This window comes from Tachypleus tridentatus, chromosome 9 (assembly GCF_004210375.1).
Source record: "Tachypleus tridentatus isolate NWPU-2018 chromosome 9, ASM421037v1, whole genome shotgun sequence".
In the NCBI taxonomy this organism is placed as follows: Eukaryota; Metazoa; Arthropoda; class Merostomata; order Xiphosura; family Limulidae; genus Tachypleus; species Tachypleus tridentatus.
The window spans coordinates 99,209,480-99,229,552 of NC_134833.1; the positions used below are offsets into that span (position 1 = coordinate 99,209,480).

Consider the following 20,073-nt stretch of genomic DNA (forward strand, 5'->3'; position numbering starts at 1 on the left):
AGTACTTCGTTTCACTTTAAACTTCGACGAAATTACACATCAATGCCTTTACAAATAACGTACAGATAAAGTGATTTGTGAAGTTTCTCGGAATGTCGATCGTATAAAATCAAAGAGAGGCTTCGGTTAATGGCTAGCACTCTCTCAGCTCACCTAATTATAAACTGATTCTAGTGTTTATGTTCCACAATAGTTTCTATATGCTTCGAAAGTCTCTCGATCACTAGTATTTTCCACCATCCCAAGACTTCTTCTATAAACTTACATATATACAGCATCATGCGCCAACATCTAAATAAAACCACAATTTCCACTTGAAATTTCCATTGGAATGATTATAGTTTTCAAGAAAAGATTATCGATTAGAATTTGTTTTTCTACCTCTCTTCAACGGAGGCACTTTCGACTCTTTTCGCTTCCTTTTCACCCTCGCGTACATTTTTCTATCGATACCTATGCAAAAACGTCTTTTCAAGGGCGGTCGTCAAAGAAATCTTCTTCGACGTCCATCACGTACAGTTGAACATTTATTATTTTTGTTTATTTAAATCGATCTTATATTTTTCACGTAATGAAACATTTACAATCTTTTTTTCTCATTACGATTTATATGACTGATTAAAATTTCGAATACTCTTATACACATGATTACAAAATTAGCCTTATGTTTGTTTGTTTCTATGTGAATTTCGCACAAAACTACTCGAGGGCTATCTGTGCTAGCCGTCCCTAATTTAGCACTGTAAGACAAGAGGGAAGGCAGATAGTCATCACCACCCACAACGAAATCTTGGGCTACTCTTTTACGAACAAATAGTGGGATTGACCGTTACATTATAACGCCCCACGGCTGAAAGGGCGAGCATGATTGGCGCGAAGGGGATGCGAACCCGCGACCTTCAGATTACGAGTCGCACGTTTTATCACGCTTGGCCATGCCGGGCCCTATTAGCCATATTAAAGGTATTATCAAAAACATCAGTAACAACTACTTTCTAACATTTAGGAACACATTAAACGAAAAAAAAAAAGATTAATTTTATAAATTCCCAAACCATCGATTGCTATTAGGCAATGCGACAGTAGTGAAACGTTTGTTTTCGTAAATTCTACAAAAGCTTTCCACAGAGGAAGACAAGAAAGAATGCACGAATGACATGTACGCTCATCAATATTATTACGTACTTCACAGATAAAGAGTGTTGCTGAACGTTAGGGACACCAATATCGTATGGGACATTGAACGAGTGAAATACATTCTTTCTCATTAAAAAAAAGAACAGTGAACTCTAAATACTTTTACTCATAACATAAAATACTTTAACAAAACAGAAGTGTCCGATAACCATTTCTTGACACGAATAGACGATGTTATCAGTGAACATCGAAGAACTTAATTTCAAGAAACATATGTTTCAATCGATTTTCTTCTAAAATGAAGGGTATAAGAAAATTAACGTACTCCCCGGCGGGGAATCGAACCCGGTCTCCCGCGTGACAGGCGGGGATACTCACCACTATACTACCGAGGAACGATAACAACCTCTCAAGCGTTGTTTTTAATCATTATGTTATTTAGATTACTCGGAGGAAACAGGAAGAAGTGTAAATCACATAAACGTAAATATACCTCTTTATATCGACTCGACCATGTCATTTCAATTGCATTACTATATTACCTAGTAGTACTTCGTTTCACTTTAAACTTCGACGAAATTACACATCAATGCCTTTACAAATAACGTACAGATAAAGTGATTTGTGAAGTTTCTCGGAATGTCGATCGTATAAAATCAAAGAGAGGCTTCGGTTAATGGCTAGCACTCTCTCAGCTCACCTAATTATAAACTGATTCTAGTGTTTATGTTCCACAATAGTTTCTATATGCTTCGAAAGTCTCTCGATCACTAGTATTTTCCACCATCCCAAGACTTCTTCTATAAACTTACATATATACAGCATCATGCGCCAACATCTAAATAAAACCACAATTTCCACTTGAAATTTCCATTGGAATGATTATAGTTTTCAAGAAAAGATTATCGATTAGAATTTGTTTTTCTACCTCTCTTCAACGGAGGCACTTTCGACTCTTTTCGCTTCCTTTTCACCCTCGCGTACATTTTTCTATCGATACCTATGCAAAAACGTCTTTTCAAGGGCGGTCGTCAAAGAAATCTTCTTCGACGTCCATCACGTACAGTTGAACATTTATTATTTTTGTTTATTTAAATCGATCTTATATTTTTCACGTAATGAAACATTTACAATCTTTTTTCTCATTACGATTTATATGACTGATTAAAATTTCGAATACTCTTATACACATGATTACAAAATTAGCCTTATGTTTGTTTGTTTCTATGTGAATTTCGCACAAAACTACTCGAGGGCTATCTGTGCTAGCCGTCCCTAATTTAGCACTGTAAGACAAGAGGGAAGGCAGATAGTCATCACCACCCACAACGAAATCTTGGGCTACTCTTTTACGAACAAATAGTGGGATTGACCGTTACATTATAACGCCCCACGGCTGAAAGGGCGAGCATGATTGGCGCGAAGGGGATGCGAACCCGCGACCTTCAGATTACGAGTCGCACGTTTTATCACGCTTGGCCATGCCGGGCCCTATTAGCCATATTAAAGGTATTATCAAAACATCAGTAACAACTACTTTCTAACATTTAGGAACACATTAAACGAAAAAAAAAAGATTAATTTTATAAATTCCCCAAACCATCGATTGCTATTAGGCAATGCGACAGTAGTGAAACGTTTGTTTTCGTAAATTCTACAAAAGCTTTCCACAGAGGAAGACAAGAAAGAATGCACGAATGACATGTACGCTCATCAATATTATTACGTACTTCACAGATAAAGAGTGTTGCTGAACGTTAGGGACACCAATATCGTATGGGACATTGAACGAGTGAAATACATTCTTTCTCATTAAAAAAAAGAACAGTGAACTCTAAATACTTTTACTCATAACATAAAATACTTTAACAAAAAACAGAAGTGTCCGATAACCATTTCTTGACACGAATAGACGATGTTATCAGTGAACATCGAAGAACTTAATTTCAAGAAACATATGTTTCAATCGATTTTCTTCTAAAATGAAGGGTATAAGAAAATTAACGTACTCCCCGGCGGGGAATCGAACCCGGTCTCCCGCGTGACAGGCGGGGATACTCACCACTATACTACCGAGGAACGATAACAACCTCTCAAGCGTTGTTTTTAATCATTATGTTATTTAGATTACTCGGAGGAAACAGGAAGAAGTGTAAATCACATAAACGTAAATATACCTCTTTATATCGACTCGACCATGTCATTTCAATTGCATTACTATATTACCTAGTAGTACTTCGTTTCACTTTAAACTTCGACGAAATTACACATCAATGCCTTTACAAATAACGTACAGATAAAGTGATTTGTGAAGTTTCTCGGAATGTCGATCGTATAAAATCAAAGAGAGGCTTCGGTTAATGGCTAGCACTCTCTCAGCTCACCTAATTATAAACTGATTCTAGTGTTTATGTTCCACAATAGTTTCTATATGCTTCGAAAGTCTCTCGATCACTAGTATTTTCCACCATCCCAAGACTTCTTCTATAAACTTACATATATACAGCATCATGCGCCAACATCTAAATAAAACCACAATTTCCACTTGAAATTTCCATTGGAATGATTATAGTTTTCAAGAAAAGATTATCGATTAGAATTTGTTTTTCTACCTCTCTTCAACGGAGGCACTTTCGACTCTTTTCGCTTCCTTTTCACCCTCGCGTACATTTTTCTATCGATACCTATGCAAAACGTCTTTTCAAGGGCGGTCGTCAAAGAAATCTTCTTCGACGTCCATCACGTACAGTTGAACATTTATTATTTTTGTTTATTTAAATCGATCTTATATTTTTCACGTAATGAAACATTTACAATCTTTTTTTCTCATTACGATTTATATGACTGATTAAAATTTCGAATACTCTTATACACATGATTACAAAATTAGCCTTATGTTTGTTTGTTTCTATGTGAATTTCGCACAAAACTACTCGAGGGCTATCTGTGCTAGCCGTCCCTAATTTAGCACTGTAAGACAAGAGGGAAGGCAGATAGTCATCACCACCCACAACGAAATCTTGGGCTACTCTTTTACGAACAAATAGTGGGATTGACCGTTACATTATAACGCCCCACGGCTGAAAGGGCGAGCATGATTGGCGCGAAGGGGATGCGAACCCGCGACCTTCAGATTACGAGTCGCACGTTTTATCACGCTTGGCCATGCCGGGCCCTATTAGCCATATTAAAGGTATTATCAAAACATCAGTAACAACTACTTTCTAACATTTAGGAACACATTAAACGAAAAAAAAAAAGATTAATTTTATAAATTCCCAAACCATCGATTGCTATTAGGCAATGCGACAGTAGTGAAACGTTTGTTTTCGTAAATTCTACAAAAGCTTTCCACAGAGGAAGACAAGAAAGAATGCACGAATGACATGTACGCTCATCAATATTATTACGTACTTCACAGATAAAGAGTGTTGCTGAACGTTAGGGACACCAATATCGTATGGGACATTGAACGAGTGAAATACATTCTTTCTCATTAAAAAAAAGAACAGTGAACTCTAAATACTTTTACTCATAACATAAAATACTTTAAACAAAACAGAAGTGTCCGATAACCATTTCTTGACACGAATAGACGATGTTATCAGTGAACATCGAAGAACTTAATTTCAAGAAACATATGTTTCAATCGATTTTCTTCTAAAATGAAGGGTATAAGAAAATTAACGTACTCCCCGGCGGGGAATCGAACCCCGGTCTCCCGCGTGACAGGCGGGGATACTCACCACTATACTACCGAGGAACGATAACAACCTCTCAAGCGTTGTTTTTAATCATTATGTTATTTAGATTACTCGGAGGAAACAGGAAGAAGTGTAAATCACATAAACGTAAATATACCTCTTTATATCGACTCGACCATGTCATTTCAATTGCATTACTATATTACCTAGTAGTATTTCGTTTCACTTTAAACTTCGACGAAATTACACATCAATGCCTTTACAAATAACGTACAGATAAAGTGATTTGTGAAGTTTCTCGGAATGTCGATCGTATAAAATCAAAGAGAGGCTTCGGTTAATGGCTAGCACTCTCTCAGCTCACCTAATTATAAACTGATTCTAGTGTTTATGTTCCACAATAGTTTCTATATGCTTCGAAAGTCTCTCGATCACTAGTATTTTCCACCATCCCAAGACTTCTTCTATAAACTTACATATATACAGCATCATGCGCCAACATCTAAATAAAACCACAATTTCCACTTGAAATTTCCATTGGAATGATTATAGTTTTCAAGAAAAGATTATCGATTAGAATTTGTTTTCTACCTCTCTTCAACGGAGGCACTTTCGACTCTTTTCGCTTCCTTTTCACCCTCGCGTACATTTTTCTATCGATACCTATGCAAAACGTCTTTTCAAGGGCGGTCGTCAAAGAAATCTTCTTCGACGTCCATCACGTACAGTTGAACATTTATTATTTTTGTTTATTTAAATCGATCTTATATTTTTCACGTAATGAAACATTTACAATCTTTTTTTCTCATTACGATTTATATGACTGATTAAAATTTCGAATACTCTTATACACATGATTACAAAATTAGCCTTATGTTTGTTTGTTTCTATGTGAATTTCGCACAAAACTACTCGAGGGCTATCTGTGCTAGCCGTCCCTAATTTAGCACTGTAAGACAAGAGGGAAGGCAGATAGTCATCACCACCCACAACGAAATCTTGGGCTACTCTTTTACGAACAAATAGTGGGATTGACCGTTACATTATAACGCCCCCACGGCTGAAAGGGCGAGCATGATTGGCGCGAAGGGGATGCGAACCCGCGACCTTCAGATTACGAGTCGCACGTTTTATCACGCTTGGCCATGCCGGGCCCTATTAGCCATATTAAAGGTATTATCAAAACATCAGTAACAACTACTTTCTAACATTTAGGAACACATTAAACGAAAAAAAAAAGATTAATTTTATAAATTCCCAAACCATCGATTGCTATTAGGCAATGCGACAGTAGTGAAACGTTTGTTTTCGTAAATTCTACAAAAGCTTTCCACAGAGGAAGACAAGAAAGAATGCACGAATGACATGTACGCTCATCAATATTATTACGTACTTCACAGATAAAGAGTGTTGCTGAACGTTAGGGACACCAATATCGTATGGGACATTGAACGAGTGAAATACATTCTTTCTCATTAAAAAAAAGAACAGTGAACTCTAAATACTTTTACTCATAACATAAAATACTTTAACAAAAACAGAAGTGTCCGATAACCATTTCTTGACACGAATAGACGATGTTATCAGTGAACATCGAAGAACTTAATTTCAAGAAACATATGTTTCAATCGATTTTCTTCTAAAATGAAGGGTATAAGAAAATTAACGTACTCCCCGGCGGGGAATCGAACCCCGGTCTCCCGCGTGACAGGCGGGGATACTCACCACTATACTACCGAGGAACGATAACAACCTCTCAAGCGTTGTTTTAATCATTATGTTATTTAGATTACTCGGAGGAAACAGGAAGAAGTGTAAATCACATAAACGTAAATATACCTCTTTATATCGACTCGACCATGTCATTTCAATTGCATTACTATATTACCTAGTAGTACTTCGTTTCACTTTAAACTTCGACGAAATTACACATCAATGCCTTTACAAATAACGTACAGATAAAGTGATTTGTGAAGTTTCTCGGAATGTCGATCGTATAAAATCAAAGAGAGGCTTCGGTTAATGGCTAGCACTCTCTCAGCTCACCTAATTATAAACTGATTCTAGTGTTTATGTTCCACAATAGTTTCTATATGCTTCGAAAGTCTCTCGATCACTAGTATTTTCCACCATCCCAAGACTTCTTCTATAAACTTACATATATACAGCATCATGCGCCAACATCTAAATAAAACCACAATTTCCACTTGAAATTTCCATTGGAATGATTATAGTTTTCAAGAAAAGATTATCGATTAGAATTTGTTTTCTACCTCTCTTCAACGGAGGCACTTTCGACTCTTTTCGCTTCCTTTTCACCCTCGCGTACATTTTTCTATCGATACCTATGCAAAAACGTCTTTTCAAGGGCGGTCGTCAAAGAAATCTTCTTCGACGTCCATCACGTACAGTTGAACATTTATTATTTTTGTTTATTTAAATCGATCTTATATTTTTCACGTAATGAAACATTTACAATCTTTTTTTCTCATTACGATTTATATGACTGATTAAAATTTCGAATACTCTTATACACATGATTACAAAATTAGCCTTATGTTTGTTTGTTTCTATGTGAATTTCGCACAAAACTACTCGAGGGCTATCTGTGCTAGCCGTCCCTAATTTAGCACTGTAAGACAAGAGGGAAGGCAGATAGTCATCACCACCCACAACGAAATCTTGGGCTACTCTTTTACGAACAAATAGTGGGATTGACCGTTACATTATAACGCCCCCACGGCTGAAAGGGCGAGCATGATTGGCGCGAAGGGGATGCGAACCCGCGACCTTCAGATTACGAGTCGCACGTTTTATCACGCTTGGCCATGCCGGGCCCTATTAGCCTATAGCCATTAAAGGTATTATCAAAAACATCAGTAACAACTACTTTCTAACATTTAGGAACACATTAAACGAAAAAAAAAAGATTAATTTTATAAATTCCCCAAACCATCGATTGCTATTAGGCAATGCGACAGTAGTGAAACGTTTGTTTTCGTAAATTCTACAAAAGCTTTCCACAGAGGAAGACAAGAAAGAATGCACGAATGACATGTACGCTCATCAATATTATTACGTACTTCACAGATAAAGAGTGTTGCTGAACGTTAGGGACACCAATATCGTATGGGACATTGAACGAGTGAAATACATTCTTTCTCATTAAAAAAAAGAACAGTGAACTCTAAATACTTTTACTCATAACATAAAATACTTTAACAAAAAACAGAAGTGTCCGATAACCATTTCTTGACACGAATAGACGATGTTATCAGTGAACATCGAAGAACTTAATTTCAAGAAACATATGTTTCAATCGATTTTCTTCTAAAATGAAGGGTATAAGAAAATTAACGTACTCCCCGGCGGGGAATCGAACCCCGGTCTCCCGCGTGACAGGCGGGGATACTCACCACTATACTACCGAGGAACGATAACAACCTCTCAAGCGTTGTTTTAATCATTATGTTATTTAGATTACTCGGAGGAAACAGGAAGAAGTGTAAATCACATAAACGTAAATATACCTCTTTATATCGACTCGACCATGTCATTTCAATTGCATTACTATATTACCTAGTAGTACTTCGTTTCACTTTAAACTTCGACGAAATTACACATCAATGCCTTTACAAATAACGTACAGATAAAGTGATTTGTGAAGTTTCTCGGAATGTCGATCGTATAAAATCAAAGAGAGGCTTCGGTTAATGGCTAGCACTCTCTCAGCTCACCTAATTATAAACTGATTCTAGTGTTTATGTTCCACAATAGTTTCTATATGCTTCGAAAGTCTCTCGATCACTAGTATTTTCCACCATCCCAAGACTTCTTCTATAAACTTACATATATACAGCATCATGCGCCAACATCTAAATAAAACCACAATTTCCACTTGAAATTTCCATTGGAATGATTATAGTTTTCAAGAAAAGATTATCGATTAGAATTTGTTTTTCTACCTCTCTTCAACGGAGGCACTTTCGACTCTTTTCGCTTCCTTTTCACCCTCGCGTACATTTTTCTATCGATACCTATGCAAAAACGTCTTTTCAAGGGCGGTCGTCAAAGAAATCTTCTTCGACGTCCATCACGTACAGTTGAACATTTATTATTTTTGTTTATTTAAATCGATCTTATATTTTTTCACGTAATGAAACATTTACAATCTTTTTTTCTCATTACGATTTATATGACTGATTAAAATTTCGAATACTCTTATACACATGATTACAAAATTAGCCTTATGTTTGTTTGTTTCTATGTGAATTTCGCACAAAACTACTCGAGGGCTATCTGTGCTAGCCGTCCCTAATTTAGCACTGTAAGACAAGAGGGAAGGCAGATAGTCATCACCACCCACAACGAAATCTTGGGCTACTCTTTTACGAACAAATAGTGGGATTGACCGTTACATTATAACGCCCCACGGCTGAAAGGGCGAGCATGATTGGCGCGAAGGGGATGCGAACCCGCGACCTTCAGATTACGAGTCGCACGTTTTATCACGCTTGGCCATGCCGGGCCCTATTAGCCATATTAAAGGTATTATCAAAACATCAGTAACAACTACTTTCTAACATTTAGGAACACATTAAACGAAAAAAAAAAGATTAATTTTATAAATTCCCAAACCATCGATTGCTATTAGGCAATGCGACAGTAGTGAAACGTTTGTTTTCGTAAATTCTACAAAAGCTTTCCACAGAGGAAGACAAGAAAGAATGCACGAATGACATGTACGCTCATCAATATTATTACGTACTTCACAGATAAAGAGTGTTGCTGAACGTTAGGGACACCAATATCGTATGGGACATTGAACGAGTGAAATACATTCTTTCTCATTAAAAAAAAGAACAGTGAACTCTAAATACTTTTACTCATAACATAAAATACTTTAACAAAACAGAAGTGTCCGATAACCATTTCTTGACACGAATAGACGATGTTATCAGTGAACATCGAAGAACTTAATTTCAAGAAACATATGTTTCAATCGATTTTCTTCTAAAATGAAGGGTATAAGAAAATTCCCGTACTCCCCGGCGGGGAATCGAACCCCGGTCTCCCGCGTGACAGGCGGGGATACTCACCACTATACTACCGAGGAACGATAACAACCTCTCAAGCGTTGTTTTTAATCATTATGTTATTTAGATTACTCGGAGGAAACAGGAAGAAGTGTAAATCACATAAACGTAAATATACCTCTTTATATCGACTCGACCATGTCATTTCAATTGCATTACTATATTACCTAGTAGTACTTCGTTTCACTTTAAACTTCGACGAAATTACACATCAATGCCTTTACAAATAACGTACAGATAAAGTGATTTGTGAAGTTTCTCGGAATGTCGATCGTATAAAATCAAAGAGAGGCTTCGGTTAATGGCTAGCACTCTCTCAGCTCACCTAATTATAAACTGATTCTTGTGTTTATGTTCCACAATAGTTTCTATATGCTTCGAAAGTCTCTCGATCACTAGTATTTTCCACCATCCCAAGACTTCTTCTATAAACTTACATATATACAGCATCATGCGCCAACATCTAAATAAAACCACAATTTCCACTTGAAATTTCCATTGGAATGATTATAGTTTTCAAGAAAAGATTATCGATTAGAATTTGTTTTTCTACCTCTCTTCAACGGAGGCACTTTCGACTCTTTTCGCTTCCTTTTCACCCTCGCGTACATTTTTCTATCGATACCTATGCAAAAAACGTCTTTTCAAGGGCGGTCGTCAAAGAAATCTTCTTCGACGTCCATCACGTACAGTTGAACATTTATTATTTTTGTTTATTTAAATCGATCTTATATTTTTCACGTAATGAAACATTTACAATCTTTTTTTCTCATTACGATTTATATGACTGATTAAAATTTCGAATACTCTTATACACATGATTACAAAATTAGCCTTATGTTTGTTTGTTTCTATGTGAATTTCGCACAAAACTACTCGAGGGCTATCTGTGCTAGCCGTCCCTAATTTAGCACTGTAAGACAAGAGGGAAGGCAGATAGTCATCACCACCCACAACGAAATCTTGGGCTACTCTTTTACGAACAAATAGTGGGATTGACCGTTACATTATAACGCCCCCACGGCTGAAAGGGCGAGCATGATTGGCGCGAAGGGGATGCGAACCCGCGACCTTCAGATTACGAGTCGCACGTTTTATCACGCTTGGCCATGCCGGGCCCTATTAGCCATATTAAAGGTATTATCAAAACATCAGTAACAACTACTTTCTAACATTTAGGAACACATTAAACGAAAAAAAAAAGATTAATTTTATAAATTCCCCAAACCATCGATTGCTATTAGGCAATGCGACAGTAGTGAAACGTTTGTTTTCGTAAATTCTACAAAAGCTTTCCACAGAGGAAGACAAGAAAGAATGCACGAATGACATGTACGCTCATCAATATTATTACGTACTTCACAGATAAAGAGTGTTGCTGAACGTTAGGGACACCAATATCGTATGGGACATTGAACGAGTGAAATACATTCTTTCTCATTAAAAAAAAGAACAGTGAACTCTAAATACTTTTACTCATAACATAAAATACTTTAACAAAACAGAAGTGTCCGATAACCATTTCTTGACACGAATAGACGATGTTATCAGTGAACATCGAAGAACTTAATTTCAAGAAACATATGTTTCAATCGATTTTCTTCTAAAATGAAGGGTATAAGAAAATTAACGTACTCCCCGGCGGGGAATCGAACCCCGGTCTCCCGCGTGACAGGCGGGGATACTCACCACTATACTACCGAGGAACGATAACAACCTTTCAAGCGTTGTTTTAATCATTATGTTATTTAGATTACTCGGAGGAAACAGGAAGAAGTGTAAATCACATAAACGTAAATATACCTCTTTATATCGACTCGACCATGTCATTTCAATTGCATTACTATATTACCTAGTAGTATTTCGTTTCACTTTAAACTTCGACGAAATTACACATCAATGCCTTTACAAATAACGTACAGATAAAGTGATTTGTGAAGTTTCTCGGAATGTCGATCGTATAAAATCAAAGAGAGGCTTCGGTTAATGGCTAGCACTCTCTCAGCTCACCTAATTATAAACTGATTCTAGTGTTTATGTTCCACAATAGTTTCTATATGCTTCGAAAGTCTCTCGATCACTAGTATTTTCCACCATCCCAAGACTTCTTCTATAAACTTACATATATACAGCATCATGCGCCAACATCTAAATAAAACCACAATTTCCACTTGAAATTTCCATTGGAATGATTATAGTTTTCAAGAAAAGATTATCGATTAGAATTTGTTTTTCTACCTCTCTTCAACGGAGGCACTTTCGACTCTTTTCGCTTCCTTTTCACCCTCGCGTACATTTTTCTATCGATACCTATGCAAAAACGTCTTTTCAAGGGCGGTCGTCAAAGAAATCTTCTTCGACGTCCATCACGTACAGTTGAACATTTATTATTTTTGTTTATTTAAATCGATCTTATATTTTTCACGTAATGAAACATTTACAATCTTTTTTTCTCATTACGATTTATATGACTGATTAAAATTTCGAATACTCTTATACACATGATTACAAAATTAGCCTTATGTTTGTTTGTTTCTATGTGAATTTCGCACAAAACTACTCGAGGGCTATCTGTGCTAGCCGTCCCTAATTTAGCACTGTAAGACAAGAGGGAAGGCAGATAGTCATCACCACCCACAACGAAATCTTGGGCTACTCTTTTACGAACAAATAGTGGGATTGACCGTTACATTATAACGCCCCCACGGCTGAAAGGGCGAGCATGATTGGCGCGAAGGGGATGCGAACCCGCGACCTTCAGATTACGAGTCGCACGTTTTATCACGCTTGGCCATGCCGGGCCCTATTAGCCATATTAAAGGTATTATCAAAAACATCAGTAACAACTACTTTCTAACATTTAGGAACACATTAAACGAAAAAAAAAGATTAATTTTATAAATTCCCCAAACCATCGATTGCTATTAGGCAATGCGACAGTAGTGAAACGTTTGTTTTCGTAAATTCTACAAAAGCTTTCCACAGAGGAAGACAAGAAAGAATGCACGAATGACATGTACGCTCATCAATATTATTACGTACTTCACAGATAAAGAGTGTTGCTGAACGTTAGGGACACCAATATCGTATGGGACATTGAACGAGTGAAATACATTCTTTCTCATTAAAAAAAAGAACAGTGAACTCTAAATACTTTTACTCATAACATAAAATACTTTAACAAAAACAGAAGTGTCCGATAACCATTTCTTGACACGAATAGACGATGTTATCAGTGAACATCGAAGAACTTAATTTCAAGAAACATATGTTTCAATCGATTTTCTTCTAAAATGAAGGGTATAAGAAAATTAACGTACTCCCCGGCGGGGAATCGAACCCCGGTCTCCCGCGTGACAGGCGGGGATACTCACCACTATACTACCGAGGAACGATAACAACCTCTCAAGCGTTGTTTTAATCATTATGTTATTTAGATTACTCGGAGGAAACAGGAAGAAGTGTAAATCACATAAACGTAAATATACCTCTTTATATCGACTCGACCATGTCATTTCAATTGCATTACTATATTACCTAGTAGTACTTCGTTTCACTTTAAACTTCGACGAAATTACACATCAATGCCTTTACAAATAACGTACAGATAAAGTGATTTGTGAAGTTTCTCGGAATGTCGATCGTATAAAATCAAAGAGAGGCTTCGGTTAATGGCTAGCACTCTCTCAGCTCACCTAATTATAAACTGATTCTTGTGTTTATGTTCCACAATAGTTTCTATATGCTTCGAAAGTCTCTCGATCACTAGTATTTTCCACCATCCCAAGACTTCTTCTATAAACTTACATATATACAGCATCATGCGCCAACATCTAAATAAAACCACAATTTCCACTTGAAATTTCCATTGGAATGATTATAGTTTTCAAGAAAAGATTATCGATTAGAATTTGTTTTTCTACCTCTCTTCAACGGAGGCACTTTCGACTCTTTTCGCTTCCTTTTCACCCTCGCGTACATTTTTCTATCGATACCTATGCAAAAACGTCTTTTCAAGGGCGGTCGTCAAAGAAATCTTCTTCGACGTCCATCACGTACAGTTGAACATTTATTATTTTTGTTTATTTAAATCGATCTTATATTTTTTCACGTAATGAAACATTTACAATCTTTTTTTCTCATTACGATTTATATGACTGATTAAAATTTCGAATACTCTTATACACATGATTACAAAATTAGCCTTATGTTTGTTTGTTTCTATGTGAATTTCGCACAAAACTACTCGAGGGCTATCTGTGCTAGCCGTCCCTAATTTAGCACTGTAAGACAAGAGGGAAGGCAGATAGTCATCACCACCCACAACGAAATCTTGGGCTACTCTTTTACGAACAAATAGTGGGATTGACCGTTACATTATAACGCCCCCACGGCTGAAAGGGCGAGCATGATTGGCGCGAAGGGGATGCGAACCCGCGACCTTCAGATTACGAGTCGCACGTTTTATCACGCTTGGCCATGCCGGGCCCTATTAGCCATATTAAAGGTATTATCAAAAACATCAGTAACAACTACTTTCTAACATTTAGGAACACATTAAACGAAAAAAAAAAAGATTAATTTTATAAATTCCCCAAACCATCGATTGCTATTAGGCAATGCGACAGTAGTGAAACGTTTGTTTTCGTAAATTCTACAAAAGCTTTCCACAGAGGAAGACAAGAAAGAATGCACGAATGACATGTACGCTCATCAATATTATTACGTACTTCACAGATAAAGAGTGTTGCTGAACGTTAGGGACACCAATATCGTATGGGACATTGAACGAGTGAAATACATTCTTTCTCATTAAAAAAAAGAACAGTGAACTCTAAATACTTTTACTCATAACATAAAATACTTTAACAAAAACAGAAGTGTCCGATAACCATTTCTTGACACGAATAGACGATGTTATCAGTGAACATCGAAGAACTTAATTTCAAGAAACATATGTTTCAATCGATTTTCTTCTAAAATGAAGGGTATAAGAAAATTCCCGTACTCCCCGGCGGGGAATCGAACCCGGTCTCCCGCGTGACAGGCGGGGATACTCACCACTATACTACCGAGGAACGATAACAACCTCTCAAGCGTTGTTTTAATCATTATGTTATTTAGATTACTCGGAGGAAACAGGAAGAAGTGTAAATCACATAAACGTAAATATACCTCTTTATATCGACTCGACCATGTCATTTCAATTGCATTACTATATTACCTAGTAGTATTTCGTTTCACTTTAAACTTCGACGAAATTACACATCAATGCCTTTACAAATAACGTACAGATAAAGTGATTTGTGAAGTTTCTCGGAATGTCGATCGTATAAAATCAAAGAGAGGCTTCGGTTAATGGCTAGCACTCTCTCAGCTCACCTAATTATAAACTGATTCTAGTGTTTATGTTCCACAATAGTTTCTATATGCTTCGAAAGTCTCTCGATCACTAGTATTTTCCACCATCCCAAGACTTCTTCTATAAACTTACATATATACAGCATCATGCGCCAACATCTAAATAAAACCACAATTTCCACTTGAAATTTCCATTGGAATGATTATAGTTTTCAAGAAAAGATTATCGATTAGAATTTGTTTTTCTACCTCTCTTCAACGGAGGCACTTTCGACTCTTTTCGCTTCCTTTTCACCCTCGCGTACATTTTTCTATCGATACCTATGCAAAACGTCTTTTCAAGGGCGGTCGTCAAAGAAATCTTCTTCGACGTCCATCACGTACAGTTGAACATTTATTATTTTTGTTTATTTAAATCGATCTTATATTTTTTCACGTAATGAAACATTTACAATCTTTTTTTCTCATTACGATTTATATGACTGATTAAAATTTCGAATACTCTTATACACATGATTACAAAATTAGCCTTATGTTTGTTTGTTTCTATGTGAATTTCGCACAAAACTACTCGAGGGCTATCTGTGCTAGCCGTCCCTAATTTAGCACTGTAAGACAAGAGGGAAGGCAGATAGTCATCACCACCCACAACGAAATCTTGGGCTACTCTTTACGAACAAATAGTGGGATTGACCGTTACATTATAACGCCCCACGGCTGAAAGGGCGAGCATGATTGGCGCGAAGGGGATGCGAACCCGCGACCTTCAGATTACGAGTCGCACGTTTTATCACGCTTGGCCATGCCGGGCCCTATTAGCCATATTAAAGGTATTATCAAAAACATCAGTAACAACTACTTTCTAACATTTAGGAACACATTAAACGAAAAAAAAAAAGATTAATTTTATAAATTCCCCAAACCATCGATTGCTATTAGGCAATGCGACAGTAGTGAAACGTTTGTTTTCGTAAATTCTACAAAAGCTTTCCACAGAGGAAGACAAGAAAGAATGCACGAATGACATGTACGCTCATCAATATTATTACGTACTTCACAGATAAAGAGTGTTGCTGAACGTTAGGGACACCAATATCGTATGGGACATTGAACGAGTGAAATACATTCTTTCTCATTAAAAAAAAGAACAGTGAACTCTAAATACTTTTACTCATAACATAAAATACTTTAACAAAAACAGAAGTGTCCGATAACCATTTCTTGACACGAATAGACGATGTTATCAGTGAACATCGAAGAACTTAATTTCAAGAAACATATGTTTCAATCGATTTTCTTCTAAAATGAAGGGTATAAGAAAATTAACGTACTCCCCGGCGGGGAATCGAACCCCGGTCTCCCGCGTGACAGGCGGGGATACTCACCACTATACTACCGAGGAACGATAACAACCTCTCAAGCGTTGTTTTTAATCATTATGTTATTTAGATTACTCGGAGGAAACAGGAAGAAGTGTAAATCACATAAACGTAAATATACCTCTTTATATCGACTCGACCATGTCATTTCAATTGCATTACTATATTACCTAGTAGTATTTCGTTTCACTTTAAACTTCGACGAAATTACACATCAATGCCTTTACAAATAACGTACAGATAAAGTGATTTGTGAAGTTTCTCGGAATGTCGATCGTATAAAATCAAAGAGAGGCTTCGGTTAATGGCTAGCACTCTCTCAGCTCACCTAATTATAAACTGATTCTTGTGTTTATGTTCCACAATAGTTTCTATATGCTTCGAAAGTCTCTCGATCACTAGTATTTTCCACCATCCCAAGACTTCTTCTATAAACTTACATATATACAGCATCATGCGCCAACATCTAAATAAAACCACAATTTCCACTTGAAATTTCCATTGGAATGATTATAGTTTTCAAGAAAAGATTATCGATTAGAATTTGTTTTTCTACCTCTCTTCAACGGAGGCACTTTCGACTCTTTTCGCTTCCTTTTCACCCTCGCGTACATTTTTCTATCGATACCTATGCAAAAACGTCTTTTCAAGGGCGGTCGTCAAAGAAATCTTCTTCGACGTCCATCACGTACAGTTGAACATTTATTATTTTTGTTTATTTAAATCGATCTTATATTTTTCACGTAATGAAACATTTACAATCTTTTTTTCTCATTACGATTTATATGACTGATTAAAATTTCGAATACTCTTATACACATGATTACAAAATTAGCCTTATGTTTGTTTGTTTCTATGTGAATTTCGCACAAAACTACTCGAGGGCTATCTGTGCTAGCCGTCCCTAATTTAGCACTGTAAGACAAGAGGGAAGGCAGATAGTCATCACCACCCACAACGAAATCTTGGGCTACTCTTTTACGAACAAATAGTGGGATTGACCGTTACATTATAACGCCCCACGGCTGAAAGGGCGAGCATGATTGGCGCGAAGGGGATGCGAACCCGCGACCTTCAGATTACGAGTCGCACGTTTTATCACGCTTGGCCATGCCGGGCCCTATTAGCCATATTAAAGGTATTATCAAAAACATCAGTAACAACTACTTTCTAACATTTAGGAACACATTAAACGAAAAAAAAAAAGATTAATTTTATAAATTCCCCAAACCATCGATTGCTATTAGGCAATGCGACAGTAGTGAAACGTTTGTTTTCGTAAATTCTACAAAAGCTTTCCACAGAGGAAGACAAGAAAGAATGCACGAATGACATGTACGCTCATCAATATTATTACGTACTTCACAGATAAAGAGTGTTGCTGAACGTTAGGGACACCAATATCGTATGGGACATTGAACGAGTGAAATACATTCTTTCTCATTAAAAAAAAGAACAGTGAACTCTAAATACTTTTACTCATAACATAAAATACTTTAACAAAAACAGAAGTGTCCGATAACCATTTCTTGACACGAATAGACGATGTTATCAGTGAACATCGAAGAACTTAATTTCAAGAAACATATGTTTCAATCGATTTTCTTCTAAAATGAAGGGTATAAGAAAATTCCCGTACTCCCCGGCGGGGAATCGAACCCCCGGTCTCCCGCGTGACAGGCGGGGATACTCACCACTATACTACCGAGGAACGATAACAACCTCTCAAGCGTTGTTTTTAATCATTATGTTATTTAGATTACTCGGAGGAAACAGGAAGAAGTGTAAATCACATAAACGTAAATATACCTCTTTATATCGACTCGACCATGTCATTTCAATTGCATTACTATATTACCTAGTAGTACTTCGTTTCACTTTAAACTTCGACGAAATTACACATCAATGCCTTTACAAATAACGTACAGATAAAGTGATTTGTGAAGTTTCTCGGAATGTCGATCGTATAAAATCAAAGAGAGGCTTCGGTTAATGGCTAGCACTCTCTCAGCTCACCTAATTATAAACTGATTCTTGTGTTTATGTTCCACAATAGTTTCTATATGCTTCGAAAGTCTCTCGATCACTAGTATTTTCCACCATCCCAAGACTTCTTCTATAAACTTACATATATACAGCATCATGCGCCAACATCTAAATAAAACCACAATTTCCACTTGAAATTTCCATTGGAATGATTATAGTTTTCAAGAAAAGATTATCGATTAGAATTTGTTTTTCTACCTCTCTTCAACGGAGGCACTTTCGACTCTTTTCGCTTCCTTTTCACCCTCGCGTACATTTTTCTATCGATACCTATGCAAAAACGTCTTTTCAAGGGCGGTCGTCAAAGAAATCTTCTTCGACGTCCATCACGTACAGTTGAACATTTATTATTTTTGTTTATTTAAATCGATCTTATATTTTTTCACGTAATGAAACATTTACAATCTTTTTTTCTCATTACGATTTATATGACTGATTAAAATTTCGAATACTCTTATACACATGATTACAAAATTAGCCTTATGTTTGTTTGTTTCTATGTGAATTTCGCACAAAACTACTCGAGGGCTATCTGTGCTAGCCGTCCCTAATTTAGCACTGTAAGACAAGAGGGAAGGCAGATAGTCATCACCACCCACAACGAAATCTTGGGCTACTCTTTTACGAACAAATAGTGGGATTGACCGTTACATTATAACGCCCCACGGCTGAAAGGGCGAGCATGATTGGCGCGAAGGGGATGCGAACCCGCGACCTTCAGATTACGAGTCGCACGTTTTATCACGCTTGGCCATGCCGGGCCCTATTAGCCATATTAAAGGTATTATCAAAACATCAGTAACAACTACTTTCTAACATTTAGGAACACATTAAACGAAAAAAAAAAGATTAATTTTATAAATTCCCAAACCATCGATTGCTATTAGGCAATGCGACAGTAGTGAAACGTTTGTTTTCGTAAATTCTACAAAAGCTTTCCACAGAGGAAGACAAGAAAGAATGCACGAATGACATGTACGCTCATCAATATTATTACGTACTTCACAGATAAAGAGTGTTGCTGAACGTTAGGGACACCAATATCGTATGGGACATTGAACGAGTGAAATACATTCTTTCTCATTAAAAAAAAGAACAGTGAACTCTAAATACTTTTACTCATAACATAAAATACTTTAACAAAAACAGAAGTGTCCGATAACCATTTCTTGACACGAATAGACGATGTTATCAGTGAACATCGAAGAACTTAATTTCAAGAAACATATGTTTCAATCGATTTTCTTCTAAAATGAAGGGTATAAGAAAATTCCCGTACTCCCCGGCGGGGAATCGAACCCCGGTCTCCCGCGTGACAGGCGGGGATACTCACCACTATACTACCGAGGA

General features: G+C 36.8%; 9 non-coding genes across 9 annotated transcripts; all 9 read right to left on the bottom strand.

Moving 5' to 3' along the window:
• Positions 1–4,828: 4,828 nt before the first annotated feature.
• On the bottom strand, positions 4,829–4,900 carry TRNAD-GUC (transfer RNA aspartic acid (anticodon GUC)). The gene has a single exon. It is a non-coding gene; the product is annotated as a tRNA-Asp (tRNA).
• A 1,611-nt stretch (positions 4,901–6,511) lies between these two features.
• TRNAD-GUC (transfer RNA aspartic acid (anticodon GUC)) lies at positions 6,512–6,583 on the bottom strand. Its single transcript has one exon. It is a non-coding gene; the product is annotated as a tRNA-Asp (tRNA).
• A 1,619-nt stretch (positions 6,584–8,202) lies between these two features.
• Positions 8,203–8,274, bottom strand: TRNAD-GUC (transfer RNA aspartic acid (anticodon GUC)). The gene has a single exon. It is a non-coding gene; the product is annotated as a tRNA-Asp (tRNA).
• A 1,611-nt stretch (positions 8,275–9,885) lies between these two features.
• TRNAD-GUC (transfer RNA aspartic acid (anticodon GUC)) lies at positions 9,886–9,957 on the bottom strand. The gene has a single exon. It is a non-coding gene; the product is annotated as a tRNA-Asp (tRNA).
• Positions 9,958–11,571: 1,614 nt separating this feature from the next.
• On the bottom strand, positions 11,572–11,643 carry TRNAD-GUC (transfer RNA aspartic acid (anticodon GUC)). The gene has a single exon. It is a non-coding gene; the product is annotated as a tRNA-Asp (tRNA).
• Positions 11,644–13,256: 1,613 nt separating this feature from the next.
• Positions 13,257–13,328, bottom strand: TRNAD-GUC (transfer RNA aspartic acid (anticodon GUC)). The gene has a single exon. It is a non-coding gene; the product is annotated as a tRNA-Asp (tRNA).
• Positions 13,329–16,628: 3,300 nt separating this feature from the next.
• Positions 16,629–16,700, bottom strand: TRNAD-GUC (transfer RNA aspartic acid (anticodon GUC)). The gene has a single exon. It is a non-coding gene; the product is annotated as a tRNA-Asp (tRNA).
• Positions 16,701–18,315: 1,615 nt separating this feature from the next.
• TRNAD-GUC (transfer RNA aspartic acid (anticodon GUC)) lies at positions 18,316–18,388 on the bottom strand. Its single transcript has one exon. It is a non-coding gene; the product is annotated as a tRNA-Asp (tRNA).
• Positions 18,389–20,001: 1,613 nt separating this feature from the next.
• Positions 20,002–20,073, bottom strand: TRNAD-GUC (transfer RNA aspartic acid (anticodon GUC)). Its single transcript has one exon. It is a non-coding gene; the product is annotated as a tRNA-Asp (tRNA).